The sequence below is a fragment of the Podarcis erhardii genome (assembly GCF_964252035.2).
Source record: "Podarcis erhardii genome assembly, chromosome: Z".
Taxonomy (NCBI): domain Eukaryota; kingdom Metazoa; phylum Chordata; class Lepidosauria; order Squamata; family Lacertidae; genus Podarcis; species Podarcis erhardii.
The window spans coordinates 23,875,530-23,895,049 of record NC_138504.1 but is presented as its reverse complement, the minus strand read 5'-3'; positions in this window follow the sequence as shown (position 1 = coordinate 23,895,049).

Sequence of the window (19,520 nt, the reverse complement as noted above, 5' to 3'; positions counted from 1 at the left end):
CAGTTGGTCATTGGTCACCCAACGAGCTTGATGGCTGAATGGGGATTTGAACCCTGGTCTCTCAAGTCCTAGTCTGTCACTTTAACCAGTATTCACCACATTGGTAATGCCAGAGGAAGCTCTCTCCCTCTCAGAAAAAAGTTATGATATGACAGGGGCTAATAAGCTATCACATATCAAGCAACTGTTTCAGATTTAATAAGGCTCCCTTGTCTCAGTAATCTAAGAATCACAAAGCAGTTAGACAATGGATGCTTTCTTGGAAATTATTTTTAGCCAATCATTCAAGTACATTTCCAATTGCAGATGTTGAAAAGCAAGTATTAATCATCTTCTGATTCATCCTCCTTACTTTAAGCCCTCTGTTATTTGAAGAATATTGTGTATATTGTCACAAAGCCGCTGAAAAGTCATCAATCTGCCCAGCAATTCAAACAGCAGACTTTTTAAAAAGCAATCATTTTTAAAAGTTTTTGAAAGATAAAAGCAAACAACAAGAAGTAGAGGCTGCTTGTTCCATGACTCACCCATATTACATAGCTTTAGTATTTAGCTTTTTGAACTGAATTATTTGTTATTCCACCCTGCCTCTCTTTTTGCATGACACAGAATCATAGTATCCTAAAATCATAGAACTGTAGAGTTGGGGCAGGGTGCTTGTGGCTTATCTAGTCTAACCCCCCTGCGATGCAGGAATCTCAACTGAAGCATCCATGACAGAGGGCCATCCAACCTCTGCATATAAACCTCCATGGAAGGGAGACCACTCTGCTCAATTCACTAGTGCTGCATCACATGTTAAGCTTGTGGTCTTCTAAGACCCCTAGATCCTTTTCACTTGTACTACTGGCAAGCCAGGTGTCCCCGTTCTTATATTTGTGCAGCTGGTTTTTCCTGACTAAGTGTAGGACCTGCCATTTGTCCGTCTTGAAATTCATTTTGTTACTTTTGGCCAGTGCCTTTTTTATGGGGGGGGGGGGAGAGAGGTGCTGGTACTCACCATGAAGTTGTTACAGTAAGGGCTCTGTGTTTAACCCTGTAAGTTCTGATTCTCCTCACAGTTTTGGTGCTGGCCATGGTACTAACCCTTAGGGTACCTTCCAAGTTTGCAATTCCTCAAAGCTTCCCTCCTTCCCATCCTCGTACTACCTGGGGCTCGTAGCACTGGCTTTGGTGACTTCTGCTGCTCCTGTGCCTGCCACGCCATGACCATCACGAGTGCCACCAGCAAGGCAACCAGGTTGCGCAAAGCCAGATGAGGTCAATAACCCATCACCACAAGTTGAATCAGAGCTCTCACAAATTCAGAGTGCTCTATCATTCTGTTACCCTGTTGTCTGCAATAATAAAACATTAAAAACCCATAGCTCTTGTTAACACCACATACACAAAATGTGCACAAATATGTGTGTGTGTAAAATTGCAAACAGGTGCAGAAGTGGGGCAAAGTGAACTTTAGACTGGGAAGATAATAAAGTGAGAGTAAACAAACCTGATGGATTTGTCTACCCATAGTTGTATAGATGGCAGGACTGAAGCCATTTGACGTTTGACTCTTCCATTGAGACACGGCTTGGACTTTTTCAGCTCAGTTTGTTTAGTCACAATTTCCTCTAAGTGAACAATCAGAAGCTGAAAATATTTCAAATGATTCAGTGAGCACATTAAAATATGCCCGCAGGAAGGAGTGCGGTTTTTAATTTGGCCTTCCCACTGTCTCACTGATGTATGCCTGTGGAGATGTGACACAGGAGTTCTGAATGCTAAATAAAGCAGTCAGAGCAGAAGAGCCACTGCAGTCACTCTCTGTGATGTTATCGCTCTACCCCGCTCCCCGCTATCTGAGGCCTCTTTGCTTGCCTGCTCTTCTGTTCTGCTGCTCAGATTGCCAAAAGGAATAAGATAATGCATGACTGGCAGTCAGCAGCTTGGAGTGAGGATTGCCACTTGTCACATTGCAGCTACTGTCTGCCAAGGGAGAGAGTGTGGGGAGGTAATCCACTTTCAGAAAAACTCAAAACCTGTAAAATGGTGTATGTTTCCAAAGTATGCAATTTAGATACTGAAAAAGCAAATGAAATGATATCATAGCAGCTGTTCCAACTATGGGCTCCTCTAGGCAACTCTGTGTTTTGAGAATTGGTTCGCAGAAAACTTACGCAGAGGTTAGATTAGCAAAAGCAGCATTTGTTCTGATTTGTTTACAGGCAGGTTATTTTACAATGGGCGTTCATTCTGAATTCATCCATTTCCACCTGCAAGATGTTCATGTTTTCCTTTTACCCATTTGTCCATACCACACTTTTCTATGCATTCCCCCAGCACTTTCTCTTCCATTTTTGAAACAGCAGTTGACTTAATGCATCTTTCTCCCAAGATCCAGTGGCAAAGGAAGGGGGGTTGGCCGTCCCGGGTGCCAGCCTGGGGGGGGGTGACATCACCATGGGCGGGTCCCTCCCCCTTGGGACACGCGCTCAGGCAGGCGGCTCCCCCTTGGGATGCTCACACGTGCCACGCCACCCCAGGTACCGAAGCCCCTTCCTCCATGACTACCAAGATCCACTACAGTGTCTGAGTCCTTTAAAGTGAATTAAAGTGAAGCCACAAACCTAAAGTTCAAGTGTGCACTTGATTTCCTTCCACAAAAGGACCCCGTCCCCTCTACAGAGCCACTTTTTTTTTTGTATTCCTTCTTGGCAAATCTCTGCATTTTATTTCTTTATCTAACCTTAATCCATTCTCTGGATGGGGGAATCAGTCATGCTAATTACCACTTACCTTGCAGGGGAGACATCTTGATTGTGAAGGAGGTTTTCCCAGGGTGAAGTTCATCCATTGAACTTCGGGTGTGCTGACCCTTGTGATTTTCCTTAATGTGGGAAACTCTACTGCATAATGGTTTTAGGGATGTATTTTCTGCATCAGTGTGGATCTCCATAAGGTAGAACTTAGACTCCACCAAACAATATATGAGCCTGTGGTGTCAGATGTAGTGTGCTTAATGGTGCCCAGAGCCAGAAAATACTTAATTCGGAGGACGTATATCTTCTCTGTGTATTAAATGTTTGCCCCTGCACCTGCATATTGAGTAAACAACGCCATTTCTGCTCCTGTAATAAACTATTATATTCATTTTCAGTTATAAGCAATTACTACAAAAACTACCCTTTTACAGTAAAAATGTTCTGAAAATATTGTAAAAAATGTTTAGAAGAAAACCTACTGCTAGCTTGGTTGGTTTGAATGTGGTGCCACCTGCATATTCCTGCATTGCAGGGGGTTGGACTAGATGACCCTCATGGTCCCGATTCCAACAGTACAATTCTGTGATTCTCTGAGAACTAATGTTTACTGATGTTTATAGTTATGGAGGGTTTTTTCCTAACCTCTTTAAGAAACTTGGAAGAATCTGGTCTTTGAGTAGAGAAATGCCCCCAAACATCATTATTTGGTTTGTGTCAACCAACTCGCACTTCCCTGACCATTTGTCTATGAACAAATGATGGGATGTTTTGCTACCCCAGTCAACTCATATTGGCTGAGTTAATGGATTTGTGGAACATTCCATGCCACAGATGGTTTTTTGTTTGCTTGTTTCCTGGAGGAAAATGGTAAGTAGTTGCTGGCTCTAAGTTGGGGACATTGACAGTTAACAATATTTGACAATAGTCTAAGAGGACTACCAGCCATTCTACTTGTGTGTAAATTGCACAATGAAAAGTGCACTTTGGGGTGAGTGTCTTACACCACAAAATTGGATGAAGGTTAAAAGCATTATTGAACGACTTAATATTTTAAAAATCTTTAAGTAGTGTGCACAATGTACAACATAATAACAATATCCATTTTTAAAAATGACCTAAAACCAATAAAACAATATAAAAGCAATATAAAAGCAAGTAGATCATCTATAACAGTCGGAGTCCAATCTTATGAGTCAGGGAAAGCCTGGAGCCTGGATTTTTCTGCTCTGCAAATTTAAAGGCGGGGGTGTTTTAAGAAACTTTCTCTCCCACCTTTGTTTATTCTTTCTTTATTCTAATGAAAATATCAGGTTAATTGGGAAGGAGGGCAGTTTGCACCACTCCACTCCCTAAAATGGAAGGGAAAAATATGGCCAAGTATTTCAGCCCAAGACAAAAGGTATGAAATACCCCATCCACCCAAACCTACTTGTTCCCTTCTAGATTATCTCCAAATGAATTCCAGCCTATTTGTTGGCATCTGTCTGTCTCTAGAGATAATGGAATGCTCCTCCAGAGGTGAAGTCAAACCACCAAAGAACCACAGCTCCTGCTGTGGCTGCAGAGACTGGTGACTTGTAACTTTTGGCCACCAAGCTTGTTAAAATTGTTCCTGACTGACTTCTTCCTACTCTGCCTGTAGTCTACTGATATTATGACTTTCTCAGAAGCACTGCACCCTTCTGATATCTCCTCTGTCATTTCTGCCTTCTCCAAAACGTCTGTTTTCAATACTTCCCTATTCTCAGCTTGTTCTTTTGTTTGCTTTGCTATCCCACTCACCTGCTCAACCTTGAGCTCTGGCATTCTTGCCTCTAGTTGACATGTTCATTTGGATTGTCATGCTGCTAAGCACCTGTGCAGGAAAACAAAAGATCTGGCTTGTTTTTATGTTATTTTTCATGTTAAATTCATGGGGCACAGTCAAGCCAATGATTATCACTGGGACAAATAAAAAAGTTAAGCATGTGATTTCCATAGGACCCCTGGGAATTTGAAGTACACAGCTTTAGCAGGAACCTGGCATGCTCTTTCTTCTCCCCCACCTCCTTTCTATGTCTTTGTACAAGCAATATAACTACACCACCTACCTGGTCCCAATCTTTGACACGTCTTTTCTACTTTGATGGTCTGGTAAGGTTTGTCTTGACCCTTCTATCCTTCCCCTCAAGGCCTTGCCTTGCTCTGCCTAGTGATAAATATGTCACATGACTATCACCCCTCCTTTGATCTCATAAATTTATTCTTTATCTTCACCATATCACTATTTTTCTCTCTCCTCCTGCTATTTCCACACTTCATACAAACCACTGTTGCTTCCCTCCCACCATACTGGACAATACACAGGCAACATTGGATTGAATCCAGATTTAACCATCTATAGAGTAGACTCACTAATCAATGAGACTTAAATCAAACATTACAAATTTAAATCTAACATGAAGCCAGGTTGAAATGGGTCTAGGTGATCAGTTTCATCTGAGCACACCTCAGCCATCATATATGCTCCCCCACCAAAAGAGCGGCATTAGCCAATGGATGGAAGCTATTTAATGCCTCAGTGTCTAGCAGAGGTTTCTTAAGAAAGGGATGCACCAATGCCTTTTTCAGGGTCATTGGTACCATCATTTTCTGAAAGGCGGCATTTACCACCCCACATACCTAGCCAATCTCCTGTGAGTGTATCTTAAAAGCTAGTGTGGGCAAGGGTCAATAGTAAAAGCATTAGGACCTGGACCTGTAGATGGCCAAAAAAGAAAAATACAAAAAGCCATTCAAAATAGTATCCATGATGGATATTATTATGCATTAGAGCAGTGGTTCCCAACAGGTGGTCTGTGGACTCCAGGGGGTCTGCGAAACCCACCCAGGCAGTCCATGGCCACATTCACATAGCAAAAACTACCATAGAGATATCAAAAAATTCAAAAGTAGGGGCTTTTGAAAGGCAGGGGGTCAGCAGTACTTAGCTAATTGGGAACCACTGCATTAGAGTGAAGCAAACATATTGGAATAAGATCAAACTGAATGTTATAGGTTGTTTTCTTTGGCAGGGGGAAAGCACTGTTTGGAGTATTTATTCCCCCCTAAGAAAGAGAGCACTGAACTGGTCAGGAATTGAATCAGAATGCAATGATCGCTGTGAGGTTTTGTTTCTTATCCTTGTAAATAAAGCTTGTTTAGATAATTGGCATTTTGTTTCAAATGCATCCCAGAAAACATAACGGTATATGGCTACTGAAATCAATATCTGCCTGCTGGTGTCTGGGCTCTCCCATCACCTCCCACTGTGCTACAGTCCTTCCCATAGGTCATTTCTCTGACAAAGGAATGCAGGATGCATTTTTCTACCCACAGACCCAAACTGAGGCTTATGAATCTGTTTGCAACTGCCAGTCAAATTATGCACTTCTCTGAATTTTGAAATGCCTTATCAGTGCATAAAAACAATGCACTAGAATATATATTTTACATAATAAGTGTGTACAAAATGTGTCTTTTACTGCTGAATGCATTGAAAAAATGTGTATTTTATATAAAAAGTGCACACACAATATGTACAATGGTGCAAAATGAGATGGAACTTTCTTATGTTTGAGAGCCAGTGCGAATGAAACAAAATTATCTGCTCCATTCATCCTATTCTGAAGCACTCAAAACAGGGCACCAAAAGAGGTTCTTAGGATGTGGGCAGGTTCGTAAGTCAACTACCTCCTGGTATTGTGATAAGAGCAAACACAATAATTAGTCTGAAACTCTTTTCAAGTTAGAAAGAGCTGTACAAATGGTAGCTGTAGCTGTTGTCAGTTGTTACCAGTGGTATAATTTGCTAAAAGCCAAATTACAAATCATGAATGTTCACTAGTAGCCTTCATTCCCACAGTCAGTGTGTGCAATTTATTTTCAAAACATTTCTCGCACACAACAACGGAGAAAGGAAATCAATATCACTGAGCCACTGTCTGCTATCCTTTGCCCAGATTATTTCCATTGTCTACACTGCAAACAAAGACAGGTTGCCCTACTTACTTCCTATAATTTATATCTTATTTGTAGACTGTGGTGGGAAGAGCAGGAGATGATTAGAAATCCAGTAAAAAAAAAAAGTGCAACTCAGGGGACTCCTATTATTGAAAGTGATCTAATTTTCAGTTCTTAGAAGCTGCTTATGTCTCAAACCTCAGCCTCACAATACCCTTGGTAGGTATCAGTGCAGGCATAGATTCAACCTTTCAGGATCGAGGGTCTTGTGAGATGCAGTGACATCAGTAATGAAACACATGTTAAAACAAAATCCCAGATAATGGTGTGATGATACTCCCAGGGGTGTGACTCCATGCTGGGCACTTATTTGTAAATGACACTGAAGTATTATGGGTCTCCACCAGTTCTGATCTGGCCCCCTCTAACTGCAGATACTACTTTTCTGAAAGGATTTAAATAGCGCATACAGATAGATGTTTCCTATTTGCCTTATTCCATTTTCAGCATACAATCCTAGGTGCACATACTAAGACGTGCATTGAACTATATGCAGTAGGATTTTCCAATGTTTGGGGGCTGTAGGGCACATCTGGAATTTTGATAATGTTCCATCCATGGGGGGCAGTCTCAAGGATTATATATTAATTGTACCATGACAGAAACACACACACAAACAAACAATACAAAGCAGTTGTTTTGATCTATTCAGCCTGACCTTTAGACGGGTTTAATTCCTCTATAGTGGATTAGAGATTTCAGTTTATTAACAAAATTAATCATTATATAGATTTAGACCTGACATTTGTATTATTGACATTCTGGACTCATGCTAATGCAAACTGACGGTATCTTATTTGGTTACTCGGGACTTGTCTCTTCAGAAGTAACTTGCGGTGTGGAAATCTGATTTGCTTTCCATCAATTTTTATACGTGGGGAGGTGGGCTGATAACTAGATATCAATAGAAGAACACTGAGATTGTATCAGGTTCTAAACAAAGTTGGCAATGGACACCAGCTTGAGTTTCTTTCAAAAGGCCTGCCTAAGCAATTGTATACACAACAAACTCCTGCAAGTCTCCAAGATAGCCGTCTAAACAACAGTGGATTGATAAAATTTGGCATACTATTATTATAGACAAACTTATGACCAAGTGCAGTATGGAAGGGGTTGTACCTATTTGAAAAGCTATGATAACACTGTAGTTTCCTTTCCCCCACTACATGGAAGCCATTCAGGCGTGCCAACTAGAATAAAATGTTGGGGGGGGCAGGAAAGCCCAACCCCACATAATCAATCACATGAAGTGGTGCAGGCACAGCAATGCCCATCAATTTTGGGGGTCTATCCTGGCCCCTCAGATATTTATGGGGGAGCTGAAAGGTCCTCGGCTCCTAGGTGTTGGTTCCTATGAAACCGTTCAAGCTTTTGATAAAAATTCCAGTGAAGTACAGGTGGGGTCTGGGTGTGAACTTTATCAAAAGAATGTAAAAAAATGTGCAGGGAGAAATGGTGCAAAGTGGTGACCCAAAGGCCCTGTGTGTACCACCCTGTAATGAGTAGGAAAGTCTGGCAATTTTGATGTATGTCCAGCTGAAGCTCCCTCACAATCAGGAACTTCAACATGCAGGTTTACTACTTGCCAAGTCATGAGGAGAGTTCTAAGCTGAATATGCTTAGCAGCTTCCTTCATACCTTCATGTCAAGCACATGGAAGTGGAGGGAGTAAGGGCTGTAAACATGGACCTCTTCCCCTTGAGTGCTGAACACCTATATATAAGTATATATTATGTGCATGCTGTAGAGAAAGCAAACAGTGCATCATTTTTTACCCCGTCTGTCATAACAACACTAGAGTGTGAGGCCACCCAGTGAAGACAAAAAGGGAGTAGTTCTTCACACAGTGCATAGTTAAACTTTGGAATTTGCTCCCACCGAAGATAGAACTGGTCACCAACTTAGGTGTCATTAGGGTAGAATTAATGGAAGATACTTGTGGAGGAGATCAGTGGCTACTAACCATGGTGGCTGTGTACTCTGAAAACCATTATGTCCGTGAACATCAGTAGCTGAATACCAGTAGCTTAGAATCTCAAACAGGGAAATTGTGATTATACTCAGGTCCTGTTTGTGGGCTTCACTTAGGTATTTGATTGGCCACTGTGAGAAAAGGATGCTGGGCTAGATTGACCTTTGGCCTCATCCAGTTCTTATTAAGTTCTGGTAGTTCTTGATAAACAGGAAAACAGAGGAAACATCTGGATTCTCAGAAGTAAATGAGTGATCAAATGCTGTTATTAATACCAAAGAAAGACAAATGCGGAAAAGCTGGGAGAAAGTTAAAATAGCAAAAGCTCAATTTTCACTCCGCATAGGACAGATATTCTTCAAGATGCATTTTCAAATGGTGGGAACTTTGTCACTCCAGCCTGAAATTCTATTAAAGACCTTCTCCCCCTTCCCCCCTTCCCAAATTGCTCCTAAATGGAGGAAGAATTGATATGTAGCCTTTTGTTCACTGATCACTAATCTCAGGTCACCCAAGCTATATCATTTGAGACCTGAAAATTCTGAAAAGGTTGCAGCAGATAAGAGGTCAGTTCCTTTAACTAAGAACTTTCTATTTTTCATTTCAAGAATGATAGATTAGGGTGTTAAAACTAGAACTGTCTATGAACAGAAATGAAGGTGTAGAAGTTCTACCACTTCTCATTGTTCCAAAACTATCAGTGTTAATAATAGGTTCTTGTCATCACACAAAAATTAATAAACCTTACAATGTCTCTGAATAGTGGGTGAAGTAGAATTCTTCTTTACAACCAATGCTAAGGACTTTATATTGAAAAGCAATTATCGGGGCTCAATATTTCAGCAAAACCTAGATTATTCATCTCGTGAAGATGATGGTAATATGTGTTAATGAGAATGTTCTGAGATAAATGAGGTTTGCATCCTAAGTTATTATGTTCAAGATTCCCATAGGTAGTTTTATGGAAGTTCTGCTTGCATTGTTCATTATTATATGTGATACAATTAATTATGTGGCCATCTTCTACAGGAGAATCTATTGCATTTCATTAAATAATAATTTGTAAGGATTCCAGTTGTTTGTATTTACCCCTTTTTAAATGTCTGCAACCAGGCACACTTTGCAAGATAACTACACTGGTTGAGCAGATATTTGAAGAGTTTGCATCGTTCTCCATTATTTTAAAGGCAGACACATTTTTGTTTGGGAAAAAGGATCGCATGATCATTTAGTCATCAGATGACAATACATTCCACTATTGTTCAACTATATTCCAGTATAGTTCCAAAGTGGCTTTTACATTGTTTGAAAGCTCAATTATATTGTAGAAATTAACAGTGGGAAATAGTTAAAATGGAAAACTGCCATTTGAATACAGCCCAAGTAATGAATGCCATGTGAAGCATGAAGCGCAATATGGAAACAGAAACCTTACACATCCATTGTTTACTTCATCAACAGCATGACACAAGGGTGCTACATTTACGCTTTGATCTTTCTTAATTATAGGGCCAGTTCCCACACACAATCATCCTGTGAATGGATAGATCACTGAATTACAGAAAATAAAATTATTACTGTAAAAAGAGCCTAGGGGGTTCATAGAGAAGGAGACTGAAATATGTCTTTTTTAAAAATGCAATAATTCCAATAAACTGTTAACAACTATAATAAAAGATTGGGCTTCTTAACAGTGTAGCAGAATGAAGCAATTGGATGGGCCATACCAGTGTCCAACTGCAAGTGAGAGATCATATTTATAAAGACCCATTTATGCTAACAAAATTAGATTTCTCACTTTAAAAAAAAAAAGCACACCTAAGAAGTGGTTGGGCTAAAAGATTTATTTGTAATGTGTAAGGTTTGATTGTTTCTACCTGAAGTGAGTGGTGGCTACTCCATCAAGGTGAATGGGTCACTGCCCCACCAACCTCATTGTGCCCTCAGTCAGCCTCCAACTACCCACATGCCTGCCTATTCCAGGAGTGGCATTGCTTGCCAGTTTCTGCCTCCTTGTTAGTCTCAGGCTCTTTATACATTGCTATTTACTTTGGCTCCAGCACACTAACACTGTTGGATTTGGAATTCATGTACACACATTACCTGTAATTAGGGTTGCCATATTCCCAAAAGTGAAAATCTGGACAAAGTTGTTGACCATTTGGGGGGGAGGGGGTAAAAGTTGTGGGGGGTTTTCTTTTAAAAAATCGCTCTAGTTGCCTGGATCCCATTTTGACAGTCAAGTTCCCAGATGTGTCCAGATGTTTGGCACACCACCTAGGATGCAGAGCTGTCCCATCATTTCTTGAGAAATACTGCTGTTTGGTGTGTTTCCCCTCAAACCAGCTTCTATCCAGAAGGGAAAGTTAAGTCACAATTAAGCTGAGGTGTGTGCATTTGAGACAGCAATTGCACATGCACAGATGCCAGCTTCATGAATATGAGCTGAGGGAAATGACAGAGGCAGGGAAAACAAATGGGTAATATGAATCAGGTGAAGACATTTGGAGAAAAGCAAATACATTTCCTTCTCCTGAGCTAATAATTAATGCATGTGTTACTTTAAACTACACAAGGGCATTGTTTTGTCTTGGTTAGCACTTCACAGAAACAATATGTCTCCAATAGTGCTTAGAGAGCCACGCTGCTATTTTCTGTACTTCATCTCTACTCATCCAGTAAGCTGCATGGTCTTCTAACAGGTTATGGGCCCAGGCATTGATTTGGAACCTCAAACAGAATTTCCCTCCCTAAAGCCTTCCCATCCCAGCTGCACTTCTCCAGTGAGAAAACCAGCAAGAAGGAGAGTGGGTTTCAATGGAAGCAAACAGTAGAAGTGGTGAAGGGGAAAGGTTGGACTTGGCTAAAAAGAAAGAGCAGGCTGCAAGGAACAAAGGAAGCAATCTGCAAAAGCATAAGACAGTTGTATTACTGAGAACAGGACATTATAGAGAAATAAGAGAACCATGGCTGGAATGTATGCATCCTCTTTGGGCTCCGGGGAGCATCTCCTTGCGAGCCAGAGGGTCAGTGGGGCTTTGTTGAGACTGCTCAGCCTCCCCACCTAAGAAGTGACATGTGGGATAGATAATAATAATAATAATAATAATAATAATAATAATAATAATAATAATAATAATAATAATAATAATTTATTATTTATACCCTGCCCATCTGGCTGGGTTTCCCCAGCCACTTTGGGCGGCTTCCAACCGAATATTAAAAACAATACAGTATCAGACATTAAAAGCTTCCCTAAACAGGGCCGCCTTCAGTTGTCTTTTAAAAGTAAAATAGTTGTTTATTGCCCTGACATCTGCTGGGAGGGCATTCCATAGGGCAGGCACAACTACCGAGAAGACCCTCTGCCTGGTTCTCTGTAACCTCACTTCTCACAGTGAGAGAACTGCCAGAAGGCCCTTGGCACTGGACTTCAGTGTCCGGGCTGGATGATGGAGGTGGAGACGCTCCTTCAGGTATACAGGTCTGAGGCCGTTTAGGGCTTTAAAGGTCAACACCAACACTTTGAAATGTGCTTGGAAATGTACTGGGAGCCAATAAAGATCTTTCAGGACCGGTGTTATATGGTCTTGGCGGCCACTCCCAGTCACCAGTCTAGCTGCCGCATTCTGGATTAATTGCAGTTTCCATGTCACCTTCAAAGGTAGCCCCACGTAGAGTGCATTGCAGTAGTCCAAGCGGGAGATAACCAGAGCATGCACCACTCTGGCGAGACAGTCTGCGGGCAGGTAGGGTCTCAGCCTGCGTACCAGGTGGAGCTGGTAAACAGTCACCCTGGACACAGAATTGACCTGCTCCATCAGCAGCCACTTCCCCACACATCAGCTGAACAACCCCAACAAAGCTCCACTGTGCTTTTGGTTTGTGAAGAGATGTCCTCTTTGTGTTCTGGGGAGGACCTCCTTGTGAGCCACAAGGACTCTCCAGGGTGCTCCCCACTTCTAGGTTCCACTTTGGGATTCCTGGCACTGCATGTATGCGTGGTCGCATGCAAGTAGATCATGCACAAGTGGAGAGTTGCCTGTACACATCAGAGGATTGCAACATGCCACAGGCTTGGGATGCACTGTGTAACTGGCATCAACATTCTGCTTTGAATTCAAAGCTGTTTCTCTTGAGGAAACTGTATTTAGTTAAATTGAAACTGGATGCAAGCTCTCCTAACAAAGACACACCCTCTTGCATGGACAGGCGGACTCCCCAGATCCCACGCGGTCCCCCCCGTCATGTGGAATAACGACTCAAGACAACGTGCTATGGGATTAAATTGGCCACAACTTTATTAAATTTCAAATGTGGGTAGACCTTGGCTCAGGCATTGGGCGTTCTCCCACCCCAGTCCCCAGCCGGGGACCTAGGGAGCATCAGGGTTATCCAGTGTGGGGGGGGGATGGGCCGGCTCTGGAGAACATATGTTCAAGCAGAGATAGCCGCCCCCGTTACGCCGCCGCCACAGGGGAGAGCAATGATGACCTTTCGGCGTATGGTCAAAGCCTCCCTTCAGAAACCCCTTTAACGGGGAACCCTGGTATCGCCGCCGCAAAGAGGAAGATGGACTAAAGGATTCCGCCCAAGGCCTGATTCCGCCAAAGTTGTGACGTTTTGCTATGGGAAAGGCGAAACCTGCCAATGCAGGGAAATTCCTTTCCGGCCCTTTAACAGCGACCTTAACGTAGCAGAGCCCGCATACCTGTGAAGAAAAGTCAACCTGCAAAACCTGTGAAGAAAAGTTAACCTGCAAAATAAGACATTAACTGAGGGTGGGTAGGGTGGGAGAAGCTCTGGAGCCAAGTGAGGATTCCCAGGTAAAATCTTCCCTCTATTGTGTGGGCAGGTAATCCCTCCCCTACCTGGCCTGGTCTCCTTGGCAACGCTTCCCCCAGGTGGGATTAGACAACTGACTGAGGTAGGTGGAGACCTCCAGGTATCCCACCTGAGGGAAGGCAAAGCCAAGCCTATGCTGTTGGAGCCACTCCAGATCTAGGGGCTGCACGCGTCCACGCAAAGGGCACCCCCCGTTTTAGGCAGGGAGTGGTCATTCTCTGGTGAGTATAGCAGTGTGCAAATACATTTCCTTCTCTTGAGCTTCTAGTTAATGTGCTGCAGGAGAAAGTGCCTTATTATATTATAAGCTGCTAATGCATACATGGCCTTGGTGTTGTCTTGTAGAACTAAGCTGGAAGGAGGGTAGGGACACAATGAGAATTAGTTGATTCTATCTGGCATTGAACTTCACCAGTTCATTTTGCTGCATAAGTAGAGCAGGTCTTACATGACATGAAATTAGAGAAAAAAGTATTGTTTTGTTTATGAAGCCAAAATATATCCATGCAAGGCAAGTAAATAATATATCAGATGTCAATTAAGATTTTTCTTATGATTCTGTAGCAAACTGATTTGCAGCCATTTTCACTACTGCCACCTGTTCTAGATTGAGCAGAGCAAAACAAAACCTTGCCTTGATAATCAACCAAACCTTTTATGAGGGTGCAGATGAAAGGGCAATTTTGCAAAGTGTTAAGAGATGAAATTAAAAGCTATGGGAAATAGGTGCAGGCAGGATTTGAAAATGCTTTCCTGTCTCTAATGAATGCATATTGCCCTACCTGTTTCAGTCACTGCCATTTGCACTGATGGGGGTAGAGGAGAGATAAGATTGAAAATAGTCCTTGCCACTTTAATGAGAACACAGAAAGTTAAAGTTAGACACATTCATGAAAATAAAATGAGTACATTAAAAAAAAGCTCATTAGGCAAGAAGAATAAGAGTGGGTTTTTTTTTAATGTTATACTTATGTTTCTCAGTTCGAAGCATAAAGCTTTATTTTAATGGGTTTAATGGCTTCAGTATTCCATCTACGCTTGGTAATACACGTTGAAATACATTAGTTATTATGATTGCATAAATTGCTTTTACTGTTTATCATGTACACTCGAGCAAATGGCCAGGATGCTGATCAAGCACAATATCTGATCCATGCAGATTCAACCCAGGCTCTTATTTGAACACAGGACTTACCAGATCCATCCTCCTGGAAAGGAATTTAATAAAGCAATTGGAAATTTCTTGACAATGCTCTTTTGTATATATAGGCTCCAGGAGAGTAGGGAGAAATGAATGATTAAAATAGGCAAGCAAATATATAAGGTTGTGTTTTTGCTAGAAGTTACCATATACAGCATTCAGCATTTCTGACAATTTCCTTTTTAAAAAGGAATTATAAAAAGAAAAATTATTTTTAAAAAATAAATAATACTGGCTCATTATTTAAAGAACAAAAAAAGGAGAGCCAATCTCAAAAATGCTGAAGAGTAATTTATTTATTAAAATATTTCTATACCATTCTATCACAAAAGTGTATCACAGCAGTTTACAATAATATAAAAACAACATGCACTTTTGATTAATGTCCAATGCATTTTGGATCATACAAACTTGCCTTAAGGCTTTCCTACAAAAAGAAAATTATTAAACCGTACTTAACAGATACTTTAAAAAATTGAAAACAGTCTCAAAAGTCACATTTTGTAAACCCTCATTGTCCTCATAACTTTATCGTCATTCTTATAGAAATGTCTTATTAGTAACACTAAACAATATTCCCCCCCCCCCATATACAGACATAGCGTTCTTATAGCCAAATTTATGGAGGATAAAGCTGACAATCATCACTCGCCAAAATGACTACAGTGGTACCTCGGGTTAAGTACTTAATTCGTTCCAGAGGTCCGTACTTAACCTGAAACTGTTCTTAACCTGAAGCACCACTTTAGCTAATGGGGCCTCCTGCTGCCGCCGCGCCGCCAGAGCATGATTTCTGTTCTCATTCTGAAGCGAAGTTCTTAACCTGAAGCACTATTTCTGGGTTAGCGGAGTCTGTAACCTGAAGCGTATGTAACCTGAAGCGTATGTAACCTGAGGTACCACTGTATGTTCTACTTCCAGGGCTGGAGGCAGTATGCCTCTGAATATCACCAGTTGCTAGGAATCACAGTTCAGAAGAGTAATGTTACACTCAACTCCTGCTTGCAGTCTGGCCACTGTGAGAACATAATGCTGGGCTAGACAGGACTCATTTAACACCATCTTTTATTCTTAAAAGAGTGTACGTGTTTCCTTGTAACATGTACCACCTCAAAAACAGTGATTCTGTTTTGGAACTACTGCAAGGCAAAACTCTCAAGGAACTCACATAAAAATACAAGACTGTATACCGTATTTTTTGCTTTATAAGATGCACCAGACCATAAGGCGCACCTAGTTTTTGGAGGAGGAAAACAAGAAAAAAAAATATTCTGAATCTCAGAAGCCAGAACAACAAGCGGGATCGCTGCGCAGCGAAAGCACTGATCCCTCTTGCTGTTCTGGCTCCTGGGATAGCTGTGCAGCCTGCATTCTCTCCATAAGACGCACACACATTTCCCCTTACTTTTTAGGAGGGAAAAAGTGAGTCTTATAGAGCAAAAAATACAGTACCTTAGGCAAATTACATAACCAATATTTTGCAAAGGTACTGCCAAATATATCATTCTTTTAAAAGGAATACTAGTTATCAAGGGTGGGGGCACTAGTTTTGATCAAAAGCACTACAAATGCAAGATAGATTCTTGTTAACCAAGAGTTTAAGTGAAAGGAGTTTATGCACCAACAGGTTTTTACCTTGAACTACGATTCCAAAAGTTCATAATCCACATGGCCAGTGCTTTTTTTCTGGGAGGTACACAGGGGTACGCATACCCCTAAACATTTTGTGAATCTAAGTCTGACCTCATTGAGGGGCAGTATTTCAACATGAGTAGGAAAATGAGAGTACCCCTAAACATTTATTTATTTTTAGGAAAAAAAAGCACTGCATGTGGCTATTGCAGATGTAAAATGACAAGTTTCAGGGATCATTGTAACAAGTGGTACTATTTATTTAAGAGCATTTACTACGTATAATATAATCACTATTATATATTGCCCAATGCGTTTGTAAGAAGCTAAATGCTAAAAAGGAGAAAATGATTGCAACATTATTTATTTATTTATTTTAGTTGTTTATATACCACTTAATTACTGAATATTCTAAGTGGTGTATTTTAAACAAGAACAAATAATAAAAATCAAATAAACATACAATTAGCCTTAGGTAATTGGCTCTCCCGCTTGGACTACTGCAATACGCTCTACGTGGGGCTACCTTTGAAGGTGACCTGGAAACTACAACTAATCCAGAATGTGGCAGCTACTGACTGGGGGCAGCCACAGAGACCATATAACACTGGTCCTGAAAGACCTACATTGGCTCCCAGTATGTTTCCGAGCACAATTCAAAGTGTTGGTGTTGACCTTTAAAGCCCTAAACGGCCTCAGCCCAGTATACCTGAAGGAGCGTCTCCAACCCCATCGTTCAGCCCGGACACTGAGGTCCAGTGCCGAGGGCCTTCTGGCGGTTCCCTTGCTGCGAGAAGCCAAGTTACAGGGAACCAGGCAGAGGACCTTCTCAGTAGTGGTGCCCACCCTGGAGAACGCCTTCCCATCAAATGTCAAAGAGATAAACAACTACCTTACATTTAGAAGACATCTGAAGGCAGCCCTGTTAAGCGAAGTTTTTAATGTGTGACATTTTAATGTATTTTTAATCTTTGTTGGAAGCTGCCCAGAGTGGCTGGGGAAACCCAGCCAGATGGGTGGGGTACAAATAATAAATTACTATTACTATTACTATTACTATTACTATTACTATTACTATTACTATTACTATTACTATTACTATTACTATTACTATTACTACGTGGGGGGGGGGGAATAGAAATAAGGTGATTGGTATCCCTCTAGTTAGAGAACAGTCATCTGGATGGCTGAGAAAGGGGGGTAGGAACTACTTTAAAGATGTAAATGACAAAGTAGAGGAGCTCCCCATATTGCTGCATTCTCCACGCTAAAAATATTGCTATTTAATGATGATTCCTGAACTTTTTACTATAAAACGTTGACTCCTGAGTATTGTTTGCCTAAGGTATATATTCCTGAATATTTTTCTGTGTGTGCCTTGGGAGTCTTGCCTTGCACTAAATTCAAAATAGATGTTTTTGAGTTGTTTACAAGGAATCATGTAAGCTGTTATGCCTGAAAATGAGAAAATGATTTTTTTTAGCATTGAGTATTTTCTGTAAGAATGATAATAATGAGGATTTTACAGATATGTGACTTTTGAGGCTGTGCTTCAATTATTTTTTAAAAATATATAATTTAAAGTTTGGTTTATTAACTGTCCTTTCTGTGTTTTGTTGTGTGTGTGTGTGTGTGTGTGTGTGTGTGTGTGTGTACATAAAGCCCCTGAAGAAGGCCAAAACACATTGGATATTAAGAAAACATGCATTACTCTTCAGCAACTTTGAGACTGGCTCTCAAAGCCAGTGTGGTGTAATGGTTAAGAGCGGTAGTCTTGTAATCTGGTGAACTGGGTTCACTTCCCTGCTCCTCCACATGCAGCTGCAGGGTGACCTTGGGCTAGTCACACTTCTCTGAAGTCTCTCATCCTCACTCACCTCACAGAGTGTTTGTTGTGGGGGAGGAAGGGAAAGGGGAATGTTAGCCGCTTTGAGACTCCTTAGGGTAGTGATAAAGTAGGATATCAAATCCAAACTCTCCTCCTCCTCCTCCTCCTCCTCCTCCTCCTTTGTCATTTCCTTTGGCTGCTTCTTTGATTATGTGTAAATAGTTATTATTTATAACGAGCAAGTAGTAGGTCTGCTGCATGGAGAAGATGGAGAAATACTATTGGCTCAACACCTACTCTGTCTCTGCCTTCACTCAAAAAGAAAGCAGAGCCCAAACTGATGATAGCAGAATGAACAATGGTCAGACCCCACATGGAGTCGGGGTCCAGTTCTGGCACCACAGTTTTAGAAGGATATGAACAAGGTGGAATGTGTGCAGAGGAGGGTGACCAAAGTGATCAAGGGTCTGCAAACCAAGCCTTATGAGAAATGGTTGTAGGAATTAGGTATGTTTAACCTGAAGAAGAGATGATATTAAAATATCTAAAGGGCTGTCACATGGAAGATGAAGATGACTTGTTTTCTCCTGCACAGGAGAGTAGGACCCAAACCAATGGATTCAAGTTTCAAGAAAGGAGATTCTGACTAAATCTCAGGAAGAACTTGTGACAGTAGGAGCTGTTTGACAGTGGAACATATTTCCTCAGAAGGTGGTAGACTCTCCTTCCTTGGAGGTTTCTAAGGAGACGTTGGATGGCCATCTGTCACAGATGCTTTAGCTAAGATTCCTGCATCACACAGGGTTGGCTCAATGACCCTCAGGGTTCCTTCCAACTCTACAATTCTATGATTTTATTTGTGATTCTGTTGTGGTCTCGTAGCTCAGGAATGCTTTTCTACTGGAAGTTTGGATTGCTGTGATGTCGATGGGTTTTTGCTGTCAAGTGCAACAGAACTTATTCTCCCAGACATTTGGAGTAAATAAGAAACCATTCTGATTTTATTGTTTTCATACTGTTGCTTTAATTTTATTTTTTAATGGATTGTTTTTAATAACTCATATTTGGTGCATGTTGTCTATTGTGATCACATTGTTGTGAAGAAGGAAAAATAGCCCCCCTCATTTTATAGACAACTGCATGGTAAAATAGTGAGTAGAATGATAAAGTCTCAGCAGTGTGCAAATTATAGGGGAAACCTAGGGAAGGGGTGATGAAATCTACAAGGCTCACTCCCTTACTACTTGGAATTTTGGA